Source organism: Arachis duranensis, chromosome 5 (genome assembly GCF_000817695.3).
Source record: "Arachis duranensis cultivar V14167 chromosome 5, aradu.V14167.gnm2.J7QH, whole genome shotgun sequence".
NCBI lineage: Eukaryota > Viridiplantae > Streptophyta > Magnoliopsida > Fabales > Fabaceae > Arachis > Arachis duranensis.
In genome coordinates this window covers 40558319-40571142 of record NC_029776.3, presented here as the reverse complement: position 1 = coordinate 40571142, position 12824 = coordinate 40558319, and the positions used below count along the sequence as shown (strand labels likewise).

The window sequence follows — 12824 nt, the reverse complement described above, 5'->3', positions numbered from 1 at the left end:
GGCCCAAATTAGCGTCAAAACGCCGGTCAGAGACCCTTTTCTGGCGTTAAATGCCAGAACTGGTATAAAAGCTAGAGTTAAACGCCCAAACTGACACCAGAGATGGCGTTTAACTCCAAAAAAAGCCTATGCACGTGAAAGCTTCAATGCTCAGCCCAAGCACACATCAAGTGGGCCCCGAAAGTAGATTTCTACATCATTTACTTATTTCTGTAAACTCTAGGTTACTAGTTCATTATAAATAGGACCTTTCACTATTGTATTTTCATCTTTTGATCATCTTTGATCTTGGGATCAGGTCTTTGAACCCTTTTTCGACTGTTTCATGCCTAGACCTTGTTCTTATGTATTTTCAACGGTGGAGTTTCTACACATCATAGATTAAGGTGTAGAGCTCTGCTGTTCCTCATGAATTAATGCAATTACTACTATTTTCTATTCAATTCGAGCTTATTCTTGTTTTAAGATATCCATTCGCACTTCTACATGATGAATGTGATGATCAAGTGACACTCATCACCATTCTCACTTATGAACGTGTGCCTGACAACCACTTCCGTTCTACCTGAAAACAATCTTGAATGCATATCTCTTGGCCTCCTGGTCCACGACACATGGTTGCCTCTCCTGATAACAGAGCCTTCCATTCCGTGAGATCAGAGTCTTCGTGGTATAAGCTAGAATCAATTGGCAGCATTCTTGAGATCTGGAAAGTCTAAACCTTGTTTGTGGTATTTTGAGTAGGATCTGGGATGGGATGCCTGTGACGAGCTTCAAACTCGCGAGTGCTGAGCACAGTGACAGTGCGTAATAGGCTCAATGGATTTTATTCCGACACGATCAAGAATCGACAGATGTTTAGCCCTACGTAACCTGTAGCCAGACCATTTTCACTAAGAGGACGGATGGTAGCCATTGAAAACGGTGATCCCCCAACATACAGCTTGCCATGGAAAGGAGTACGCATGACTGGATGAAGGCAATAGGAAAGCAGAGACTTAGGAGGAATAAAGCATATCCATATGCTTATCTGAAATTCCCACTAATGAATTACATAAGTATCTCTATCTTATTTTATGTCTTATTCATCTTTTAATTATCAAAACCCCATAACCATTTGAATTTTCCTGAATGAGATTTACAAGGTGACCATAGCTTGCTTCAAGCCGACAACCTCTGTGGGATCGACCCTTACTCACGTAAGGTATGACTTGGATGACCCAGTGCACAGTTGGTCAGCTGCACGGAGTTGTGAGAAAAGTGTGAACTCACGATTTTGTGTACCAAGTTTTTGGCGCCATTGCCAGAGATTGTTCGAGTTTGGACAACTAACGGTTCATCTTGTTGCTTAGATTAGGAAATTTTTTTATTTTGTTCTTCAGAATTTTTAAGAACAAATTCTAGAGTTTCAGATGATGCTTTTATCATCACAAGAGCCAGTTGATTCCCATCAATTTGGCTGTTGTATGTAATGTCCTGTTGAAGCTTGTTTAGCCCTGTCTAATCTCTTTAGACTGAAGCTTTAGACTAACATTGCATGATTCCTGGAATTCGTATTAAAAATTTTTGAGTTTCTTATTTTCTTTTTCAAAATAATTTTCGAAAAAATACAAAAAATTATAAAATCATAAAATCATAAATATTTTGTGGTTATTGTTTGAGTCTAGTGTCAATTTTTAAGTTTTGTGTCAATTGCATGCTTTTATTTTTCTTGCAAATTTTTGAAAACTCATGCATGGTGTTCTTCATGATCTTCAAGTTGTTCTTGATGATTTTCTTTGTCTGATCTTTAAATTCTCTTGTTTTGTGTCATTTGTTGTTTCTCATGTGCATTCTCAATTTGTTAGTGTTTCTAGTATGAAAATTTCTAAACTTGGTGTCTTGCATGCCTTTCTTTTCTTAAATTTTTTTTTAAAAAAAATATATTCTTGATGTTCATCTTGACAGTCAAAGTGTTCTTGCATGCATTGTTTATTTGATCTTAGTTTTTCATGATTAGTTTCATTTTGTTGCTTTTCTCTCTCATCATTAAAAATTCAAAAAAAAATTTCAAAATTATGTCTTTTCAAGTCAATAATACAGAGAATTAAAGATTCAGAACATACAGTAGAGGAATCACAGAGAAAAATCTGGGCGTTCAAAACGCTCAGTGCAGAAGGAATTCTAGCATTTAAACCCCAGCCAGGGTACCTGGCTGCGCGTTTAACACCCAAGGAGGTAGACAAGCAGGCGTTTAACGCCATGATAGCACCAAGGAGGTAGTTTTGTTTTCAATTCAAATCTTCAATTTTTCAAGTTTTAAAACTAATTTTTTAAAATCTTATCTTTTTCATATGCTCTCTTATCAATCATATCTTTTTCAAAATCAAATCTTTTTCCTTTTTCTTTTAATATTTTCGAATATCCTTGCTAACAATTAATGTTGTGATTCAAAAATTTCAAGTTTGTTACTTTCTTGTTAAGAAAGGTTCAATATTTGAATTTTAGAATCATATCTTTTAATTTCTTGTTAGTCAAGTCATCAATTTTAAAAATTAAATCTTTTTTAAAAATTCTTTTTCAATCATATCTTTTCAATCATATCTTTTTAATCATATCTTTTTAAAATCAAATTTTTTCAGTCATATCTCTTTTTATTTGATTCCAAACTCTTTTTTTCTAACTTCTTATCTTTTCAAAATTATTTCCAAATCTTTTTCAACTAATCACTATTTCTTATCTTTTTCAAAATCACTAACCACTTTTTCAAAAATCTTTTTAATTAACTAATTATTTTAATTTTGATATTCGAATTTCTTCTCTCTCCCATCTCTTTCTATTTAATCACTAACACTTACCCTCCTTTGATAATTCGGACTCCCTCTCTCTCTATATGTTCGAATTCTTTTCTCTACCTCATCCTTCTATTCTCCTTTTCCTCTAACACATCAAGGAATCTCTATACTGTGATATAAAGGATTCCATACTTTCTTAGTTTTCTTCTCTCTCATATGAGTAGGAACAAAGATAAAGGCATTCTTGTTGAAGCTGATCTTGAACCTGAAAGGACTCTGAAGAGGAAGTTAAGAGAAGCTAAGGCACAACTCTCTAGAGAGGACCTGACAGAAATCTTCGAAAAAGAAGAAGACATGGCAGCCGAAAATAACAACAATTCCAACAATGCAAGGAAGGTGCTGGGTGACTTTACTGCACCTAGAAACTTGGAGGCACAAGTAGGTTAGCTGAGTAAAAGAGTTACTGAAACTCCTCCTAGCACTTTCCCAAGTAATACAGAAGAGAATCAAAAAAGAGAGTGCAAGGCCATCCACACCTCCAACATGGCCGAACCTGTAGAGGAGGGAAAGGCAGTGATTCCCAGTGAGGAAGACCTCATGGGACGTCCACTGACCACTAGGGAGTTCCCTCCTGAGGAACCAAAGGAATATGAGGCTCATCTAGAGACCATAGAGATTCCACTGAACTTCCTATTATCATTCATGAGCTCTGAAGAATATTCTTCTTCTGAAGAACATGAAGTTACTACTAAAGAGCAAATTGCTCAGTATCTTGGAGCAATCATTAAGCTAAATGCCAAATTATTTGGTAATGATACTTGGGAGGATGAACCTCCATTACTCATTAATGAACAAAACACCTTGCCTCAGTTGAAGATACCTCAAAAGAAACCGGATCCTGAAAGGTTCTTAATATCCTGTACCATAGGCACCATGCCCTTTGAGAAGGCTCTGTGTGACCTGGGGTCAGGCATAAACCTCATGCCACTATCTGTGATGGAGAAACTGGGAATCTTTGAGGTACAAGCTACAAGAATCTCACTAGAGATGGTAGACAAATCAAAGAAACAGGCTTATGGACTTATAGAGGATGTCTTGGTAAAGGTTGAAGGCCTTTACATCCCTGCTGACTTCATAATCCTGGACACTGGGAAGAATAAGGATGAATCCATCATCCTTGGCAGACCCTTCCTAGCCATAGCAAAAGCTGTGATTGATGTTGACAGAGGAGAGTTGGTCCTTCAAGTGAATGAGGACTACCTTGTGTTTAAGGTTCAAGGATCTCCCTCTGCAACCATGGGGAGGAAGCATGAAAAGCTTCTCTCAATACAGAGTCAACCAAAGCCCCCACATTCAAACTCTAAGTTTGGTGCTGGGAGGCCCCAACTATGCTCTGAATATCTGTGAAGCTCCACGAGAGCTTACTGTTAAACTATTGACATAAAAGAAGCGCTTATTGGGAGGCAATCCAATTTTTATTTATCTATGTTAAATTTCCATTTTCCATTGTTATTTTATGTTTTCTTTAGGTTGATGATCATGTGGAGTCACAAAAACAACTGCAAAAATCAAAGCAAATTCAAAAACAGCATTAAAAATAGCACCCCCTAGAAGAGGAGCTTACATGCCAGTAAGGGTAGAAGAATGGGCATTAAACGCCCAGTCTGGCACCATTCTGGGCATTTAACGCCAAAAATGGGCACCAGACTGGCGTTTAAACGCTAGAAAAGGACGAAAAACTGGCGTTTAACGCCAGAAATGGGCAGCAACCTGGCTTTTAACGCCAGGATTAGCACTCAGAGGGCGTTTACACGCCAGAATGGTGCAGGGATGAGAAATACTTGACACCTCAGGATCTGTGGATCCCACAGGATTCCCACTTACCTCAACTCACTCTCTCTCTTCTTCACACATTCCAATAACACCCTTCCCCAAATACCCTTCACCAATCACCTCCAACTCTCTTCACCATCACCTCTTCACCATTCACATCCACCCACTCTTCCGCAAAACCCCCGCCTACCTCAACATTAAAATTCACATCCTCTCCCTCCCAAACCCAACCCCTAATACACGAACCCTACCCCTCTCTCCACTCCTATATAAACCCCTCATCCCTCCTTCATTTTCACACATCATAAACACTTCTTTCCCCTTTTTGCCGAACCACTCACACCTCTCCATCTCCTCCATTTTCTTCTTCTTCTCCTCCATTCTTTCTTCTTTTGCTCGAGGACAAGCAAACCTTTTAAGTTTGGTGTGGTAAAAGCGTTGCTTTTTATTTTTTCATAACCATTTATGGCACCTAAGGCCGGAGAAACCTCTAGAAAGAGGAAAGAGAAGGCAAAAGCTTCCACACCGAGTCATAGGAGATGGAGAGATTCATCTCAAAGGTCCGTCAAGACCACTTCTATGAAGTTGTGGCCAAGAAGAAGGTGATCCCTGAGGTCCCTTTCATGCTTAAAAGGAATGAGTATCTGGAGATCCGACATGAGATTCGAAGAAGAGGTTGGGAAGTTCTCACCAACCCCATTCAACAAGTCAAAATCTTAATGGTTCAAGAGTTCTATGCTAATGCATGGATCACCAAAAACCATGATCAAAGTGTGAACCCGAACCCAAAGAATTGGCTTACAATGGTTCGGGGGAAAAACTTAGATTTTAGTCCGGAAAATGTAAGGTTAGCATTCAACTTGCCAATGATGCAAGGAGATGCACGCCCCGACACTAGAAGAGTCAACTTTGATCAAAGGTTGAACCAAGTCCTCATGGACATATGTGTAGAAGGAGCTCAGTGGAAAAGAGACTCCAAAGGCAAGCCGGTTCAATTGAGAAAGCATGACCTTAAACCTGTGGCTAAAGGATGGTTGGAATTCATCCAATGCTCCATCATTCCTACTAGCAACCGATCTGAAGTGACTGTAGATCGGGCTATCATGATCCATAGCATCATGATTGGAGAGGAAGTAGAAGTTCATGAGGTCATATCTCTAGAACTCTACAAAGTGGCTGACAAAACCTCCACTTTAGCAAGGTTAGCCTTCCCTCATCTCATCTGTCACCTATGCAATTTAGCTGGAATTGTCATAGAGGAAGACATCCTCATTGAAGAGGACAAGCCCATCACTAAAAAGAGGATGGAGCAAACAAGAGAGCCCACTCATGGACCTTAACAAGAGCATGAGAAAGTCCCTCATCAAGAAATTCCTGAGATGCCTCAAGGGATGCAGTTTCCTCCACACAACTATTGGGAGCAACTCAACACCTCTTTGGGAGATTTGAGTTTCAATATGGAGCAACTAAGGATGGAACACCAAGAGCACTCTATTATTCTCCATGAAATTAGAGAGGATCAAATAGCCATGAGGGAAGAGCAACAAAGGCAAGGAGGAGACATAGAGGAGCTCAGGCGTTTCATTGGATCTTCAATAGGAAGAACTAGCCGCCATCACTAAGGTGGACCCGTTCTTTGATTTCCTTGTTCTTATCTTTCTGATTTTCGATTTTTATGCTTTATGTGTTATCTATGTTTTTGTCTTCATTACATGATCATTAGTGTCTAGTATCTATGTCTTAAAGCTTTGAATAATTCCATGAATCCTTCACCTTTCTTAAATGAAAAATGTGCCTAATTACAAAAGAACAAGAAGTACTTGAATTTCAAATTTTATCTTGAAATTAGTTTAATTATTTTGATGTGGTGGCAATACTATTTGTTTTCTGAATGAATGCTTGAACAGTGATATTTTTTATAGTGAAGTTTATAAATGTTAAAATTGTTGTTTCTTGAAAGAATGATGAACAAAGAGAAATGTTATTGATAATCTGAAAAATCATGAAATTGATTCTTGAAGCAAGAAAAAGCAGTGAATAACAAAGCTTGCAAAAAAAGGCGAAAAAAAAGAGAAGAAAGAAAAAGCAAGCAAAAAAAGCCAATAGCCCTTTAAACCAAAAGGCAAGGGTAAAAAAGATCCAAGGCTTTGAGTATTAATGGATAGGAGGGCCTAAAGGAATAAAATCCTGGCCTAAGCGGCTAAATCGAGTTGTCCCTAACCATGTGCTTGTCGCATATAGGTCCAAGTGAAAAACTTGAGACTGAGTGGTTAAAGTCGTGATCCAAAGCAAAATAGTGTGCTTAAGAACTCTAGACACCTCTAACTGGGGACTTTAGCAAAGCTGAGTCACAATCTGAAAAGGTTCACCCAGTTATGTGTTTGTGGCATTTATGTATCTGGTGGTAATACTGGAAAACAAAGTGCTTAGGGTCACGGCAAAGACTCATAAAGTAGCTGTGTTCAAGAATCAACATACTGAACTAGGAGAATCAATAACACTATCTAAATTATAAATTCCTATAGATGCCAATCATTCTGAATTTCAAAGGATAAAGTGAGATGCCAAAACTGTTCAGACGCAAAAAGCTACTAGCCCCGTTCATCTAATTGGGACTAAGTTTCATTGATATTGTGAGATTCAGTGTATATTCTCTTCTTTTTATTTTATTTTGTTTTCAGTTGCTTGGGGATAAGCAACAATTTAAGTTTGGTGTTGTGATGAGCGGATAATTTATACGCTTTTTGGCATTATTTTTAGGTAGTTTTTAGTATGATTTAGTCAGTTTTTAGTACATAATTATTAGTTTTTATGCAAAAATCATATTTCTGGGCTTTACTATGAGTTTGTATATTTTTCTGTGATTTCAGGTATTTTCTGGCTGAAATTGAGAGACTTGAGTAAAAATCTGATTCAGAGGCTGAAAAAGGACTGCAGATGCTGTTAGATTCTGACCTCCTTGCACTCGAAATAGATTTTCTAGAGTTACAGAAACCCAATTGGTGCGCTGTTAATTGCGTTGAAAATTAGACATCTTGGGCTTTCCAGCAATGTATAATAGTTCATACTTTGCCCGAGATTTGATGGCCTAAATTGGCGTCAAAACATCGGTCAGAGACCCTTTTATGGCGTTAAACGCCAGAACTGGCATAAAAGCTGGAGTTAAACGCCCAAACTGGCACCAGAGCTGGCGTTTAACTCCAAGAAAAGTCTATGCACGTGAAAGCTTCAATGCTCAGCCCAAACACACACCAAGTGGGCCCCAGAAGTGGATTTCTACATCATTTACTTATTTATGTAAACCCTAGGTTACTAGTTCATTATAAAGAGGACCTTTCACTATTGTATTTTCATCTTTTGATCATCTTTGATCTTGGTATCAGGTCTTTGAACCCTTTTTCGATTGTTTCATGTTATTTGGGAGGCATGGCCATTCGACCATGCCTAGACCTTGTTCTTATGTATTTTCAACGGTGGAGTTTCTACACATCATAGATTAAGGTGTGGAGCTCAGCTGTTCCTCATGAATTAATGCAATTACTACTATTTTCTATTCAATTCGAGCTTGTTCTTGTTCTAAGATATCCATTCGCACTTCAACATGATGAATGTGATGATCAAGTGACACTCATCACCATTCTCACTTATGAACGTGTGCCTGACAACCACTTTCGTTCTACCTGAAAACAAGGTTGAATGCATATCTCTTGGCCTCTTGGTCCACGACGCATGGTTGCCTCACCTGAAAACAGAGTCTTCCATTCCGTGAGACCAGAGTCTTCGTGGTATAAGCTAGAATCAATTGGCAGCATTCTTGAGATCTGGAAAGTCTAAACCTTGTCTGTGGTATTCCGAGTAGGATCTGGGATGGGATGACTTTGACGAGCTTTAAACTTGTGAGTGCTGGGCGCAGTGATAATGCGCAAAAGGATTAATGGATCTTATTCCAACACGATCGAGAACCGACAGATGATTATCCCTACGTAACCCGTAGCTGGACCATTTTCACTGAGAGGACGGACGGTATCCATTGACAACGGTGATCCCCAACATACAACTTGCCATGGAAAGGAGTACGCATGACTGGATGAAGGCAGTAGGAAAGCAGAGATTCAGGAGGAATAAAGCATCTCCATATGCTTATCTGAAATTCCCACTAATGAATTACATAAGTATTTCTATCTTATTTAATGTCTTATTCATGTTTTAATTATCAAAACCCCATAACCATTTGAATCTGCCTGACTGAGATTTACAAGGTGACCATAGCTTGCTTCAAGCCGACAATCTCCATGGGATCGACCCTTACTCACATAAAGTATTACTTGGACGACCCAGTGCACTTGCTGGTCAGCTACACAGAGTTATGAGAAAAGTGTGAACTCACAATTTCGTGTACCAACAGTCCATCTATTTGTGGATGATATGCAATACTGAGACATTGCTTCGTACCGAAAGCATATTGAAAAGCTCCCCAAAATCTTGATGTAAATCTAGGATCACGGTCTGACACTATGATTGATGGCACACTATGCAACCTTACGATCTCCTTGATGTACAATCTTGCCAACTCCTCCATAGAATAGTTAACTCGCATAGGCAGAAAATGAGCAGATTTGGTTAAGCGATCCACGATCACCCAAACTGCATCAAATCCCGACCTAGTCCTTGGTAAACCAGTCACAAAGTCCATTGCAATTCTTTCCCAATTCCACTGAGGAATCTCAAGTGGCTGTAGCATTCCCAATGGTTTTTGATGCTCTATCTTTACCTTCTAGCACATCAAACACTTGGATACAACTGTAGCTACATCATTCTTCATCCCAGGCCACCAGAACATCTTCTTTAAATCATAGTACATCTTTTTACTTCCTGGGTCAATGGAAAACCCACTGTTGTGAGCTTCCAATAACAAGTCTTGCCTCAGACTCCCGACATCCAGTATACAAATCCTCCCTTTATATATCCAAAATCCTTCATCATCCTTAGTGAATTCTCGATGTCTCTTCTTACCAACTGGTTGAAATAATTGCTGAAGCTTTTGCTCATCTTGCTGAGCCCTCTGTATCTCTAATTTAAACGTACTTGAAATATGTAACTGATTCAAACAAGTTCTCCTGGAAACTTCACCAATATCTAGCTTAAGATACACAAACTTATCCACTAACTCCTCTTTCTTGATCCTCATCCAAGCTATTCTTAAAGATTTCCAACTCAACGCGTCCGCCACAACATTCGCCTTTCCAGGGTGATAACTTAGTTCAAAATCATAATCCTTTAGCAACTCCATCCACCTCCTCTGATGCATGTTAAGCTCTTTCTGATCAAAGATGTACTTGAGCTCTTTTGGTAAGAAAAGACGCTAAACCTCACTCCGTACAAGTGGTGCCTCCAAATCTTCAATGCAAACACAATCGCCGCTAATTCCAAGTCATGAGTTGGGTAATTTACCTCATGCGGTCTCAGCTGACGCGATGCGTAAGTCACCACGTTTTGGTGCTGCATCAACACGCAACCCAAACCCTTTAGTGATGCATCACATTACACTTTAAACGGTTCACACAGTTCTGGTAAAATTAAAATAGGCACTGAAGTTAGCCGTTGTTTCAAGGTCTGAAAACTTTCTTCACACTCCGACATCCACACAAACGACACCTCCTTTCTTGTCAACTTAGTCATCAGTAGTGTAATCTGGGAAAATCTTTCAATAAATCTCCGGTAATATCCAGCCAAGCCCAAGAAACTTCTGACTTTTGTCACCGTCATTGGACTTTCCCATTCCATCACCACCTCTACCTTCGAAAGATCCACCGCTATTCCTCCTTTGCTCACAACGTGACCTAGGAACTTCACTTCCTCCTTTCAGAACTCGCATATGGACAACTTAGCATACAATTTCCGCTCCTTTAAGATTTGCAACGCAATTCTCAAGTGCTCCTCATGCTCCTTCACCGTCTAGAAATAAACTAAGATGTCGTCTATGAAAACCACCACAAATTTGTTCAAAAAGGAACGAAATACTCTGTTCATGTAGTCCATGAACACAGCAGGTCCCTTCGTCAATCCAAAGGACATCACCGCAAACTCGTAGTGTCCACAGCGCGTCCTAAACGCAGTTTTCAGAATGTTATCCTCTTTCACCCTTATCTAATGGTAATTGGATCTTTAGTCAATCTTGGAAAACACCCCAGCTCCTTGTAATTGATCCATTAAGTCATCGATTCTAGGCAACGGATACTTTGTTTAACTGCCAGTAATCCACGCAAAGTTGCATTCCTTCATCCTTCTTCTTTACCAATAAAACTGGCGCTCCCCACGGAGATATACTCGGTCGAATGAACCTCTTATTCAGAAGCTCTTCCAACTGTGTCTTTAATTCTGCCAACTCTATCGAAGCCATTCGGTACGGTGCAATCGATACTGGTCCGGCTCCTGGCACCAATTCAATCGCAAATTCAATCTCCCTTTGAGGTGGAAACTCAGAAATATCTTTCGGGAACACCTCCGAAAAGTCTCTAACTATCAGAATTTGATCAAGGTTCTGATTATCACCTAACGCATTTGCAGCCAATAGAATATAACCCTAACACTCTTCCCTACTACAATGCACCACTACAGAGTTTAGGTAGTAACCCTCAGCTATCATTGCTCCATTTTCTCCTTCCAGCATAAACTGAATTGACCACTCAAAGCAATATGGCACTCAGAGTGTCAACTTCAGGAACTCATCTCTTCTGAGCTACCCCATTACTTACAGGGTTTCTTTCAGAAGTGTACATAATCTAGTTATTTGCAACCATGTCAATGAGTTCTCTTGCCTCTTCAGGCGTTTTCTTCCAGTGGAGTGATCCACCAGCAGAGTCATCCAGTGACATCTTGGATATCTCAGAAAGGCCATCATAGAAGATGTCTAGTGTGGTTCAGTCTGAGATCATGTTGGGAGGACATATTCTGATAAGTTGCTTGTATCTCTCCCAAGCTTCATAGAGGGATTCACCCTCTTTTTGTCTGAAGGTTTGAACTTCCATCCTAAGTTTGCTCAACTTTTGAGGTGGAAATAACTTAGTCAAGAATGCATTGACCACCTTCTCCCATGTGTCAAGACTCTCTTTAGGTTGAGAATCTAACCACAATCTAGCTTTGTCTCTTACCACAAAAAGAAAGAGCATGGGCTTATAGACCTCAGGACTCACTCTATTGGTCTTGACTCTAGACTGTGTCAAATATCTGTAAAAAGTCAGATAAGAATTAATTTGGATCTTCCTTTAGAAGTCCATGGTATTGGTAGTTCAGTTGAACTAAGGTCACAGTTAAGGTTTCAGCTCAAAGTTGTTAACTCCAATGGCAGGTATAGAGATACTTCTGCCGTATAAGTCAGAGGTAAGCTTGTGTAAGCACCAAGAATCTTTCTTGACTCTCCTTCATGATTAGGTTCGGCCATGTCTTCGACTTCTTGTTCGAAATTTTCCGAAAGGTTTCTTCTGGAGTGCTATGCTTTAACTTATTGTAAGCTCCTCCTTAAAGTCCTCTCAGGTTCAGGATCAAGATTAAAGGGAGGTTCTTTATCCCTGTTCCTGGTCATAAACAAGAAAAGAAAACAAGAGAGAAGAAGAATGGGAGCTCTTTGTTCAAGAGCAGAGGACTCCCTGTGAGATGTAAAGAAAGAAGAATGAAGATAGAAGAGTTTGAATAAAGAGAGGAGAGGGATTAGAAGTAGAAAATATAATCAAGAATTAACATATTTTTGTTTTTGTTTTATTTATTTATGAAATTTGAAAATAGAAATTAATTAATTAAAAATATTTGAAAATTAAATGATGAATTTTCAAAAATAGAAGAGAGAGATAGAAGAGAATTTTCGAAAATTAGAAGAGAGAAGAATTAGTTAGGAAGTTTTGAAAAAGAAGAAAGAGAAAATAAGATAAAGATTTGAAAAGATGTTTAAGAAAGATAAGATAAGGAAGTTAAGAAAAGATAAGTTTTAAATTAAAAAGATTTGAAATCAAAATCAAAAAGTTAGTTTCTAATTTAAAAATATTTGAAATTTAAATTTTGAAAGAAAGATAAGATAAGAAAGAATCAATTTTTAAAAGAAGAGATTTGAAAAGAAGTTAAAGAAGATAAGATTTGAAATTTTGATTTTTGAAAAAGTTTTGATTTTGAAATTTGAAATTTTGAATTTTAAATTTTAAATTTTGAATTTTGAATTTTGAATTT

At 38.5% G+C, this 12824-nt stretch overlaps 1 non-coding gene across 1 annotated transcript; it reads left to right on the top strand.

Moving 5' to 3' along the window:
• Positions 1 to 11535: 11535 nt before the first annotated feature.
• Positions 11536 to 11644, top strand: LOC127748245 (small nucleolar RNA R71). The gene has a single exon (XR_008010187.1). It is a non-coding gene; the product is annotated as a small nucleolar RNA R71 (small nucleolar RNA).
• Positions 11645 to 12824: the final 1180 nt, after the last annotated feature.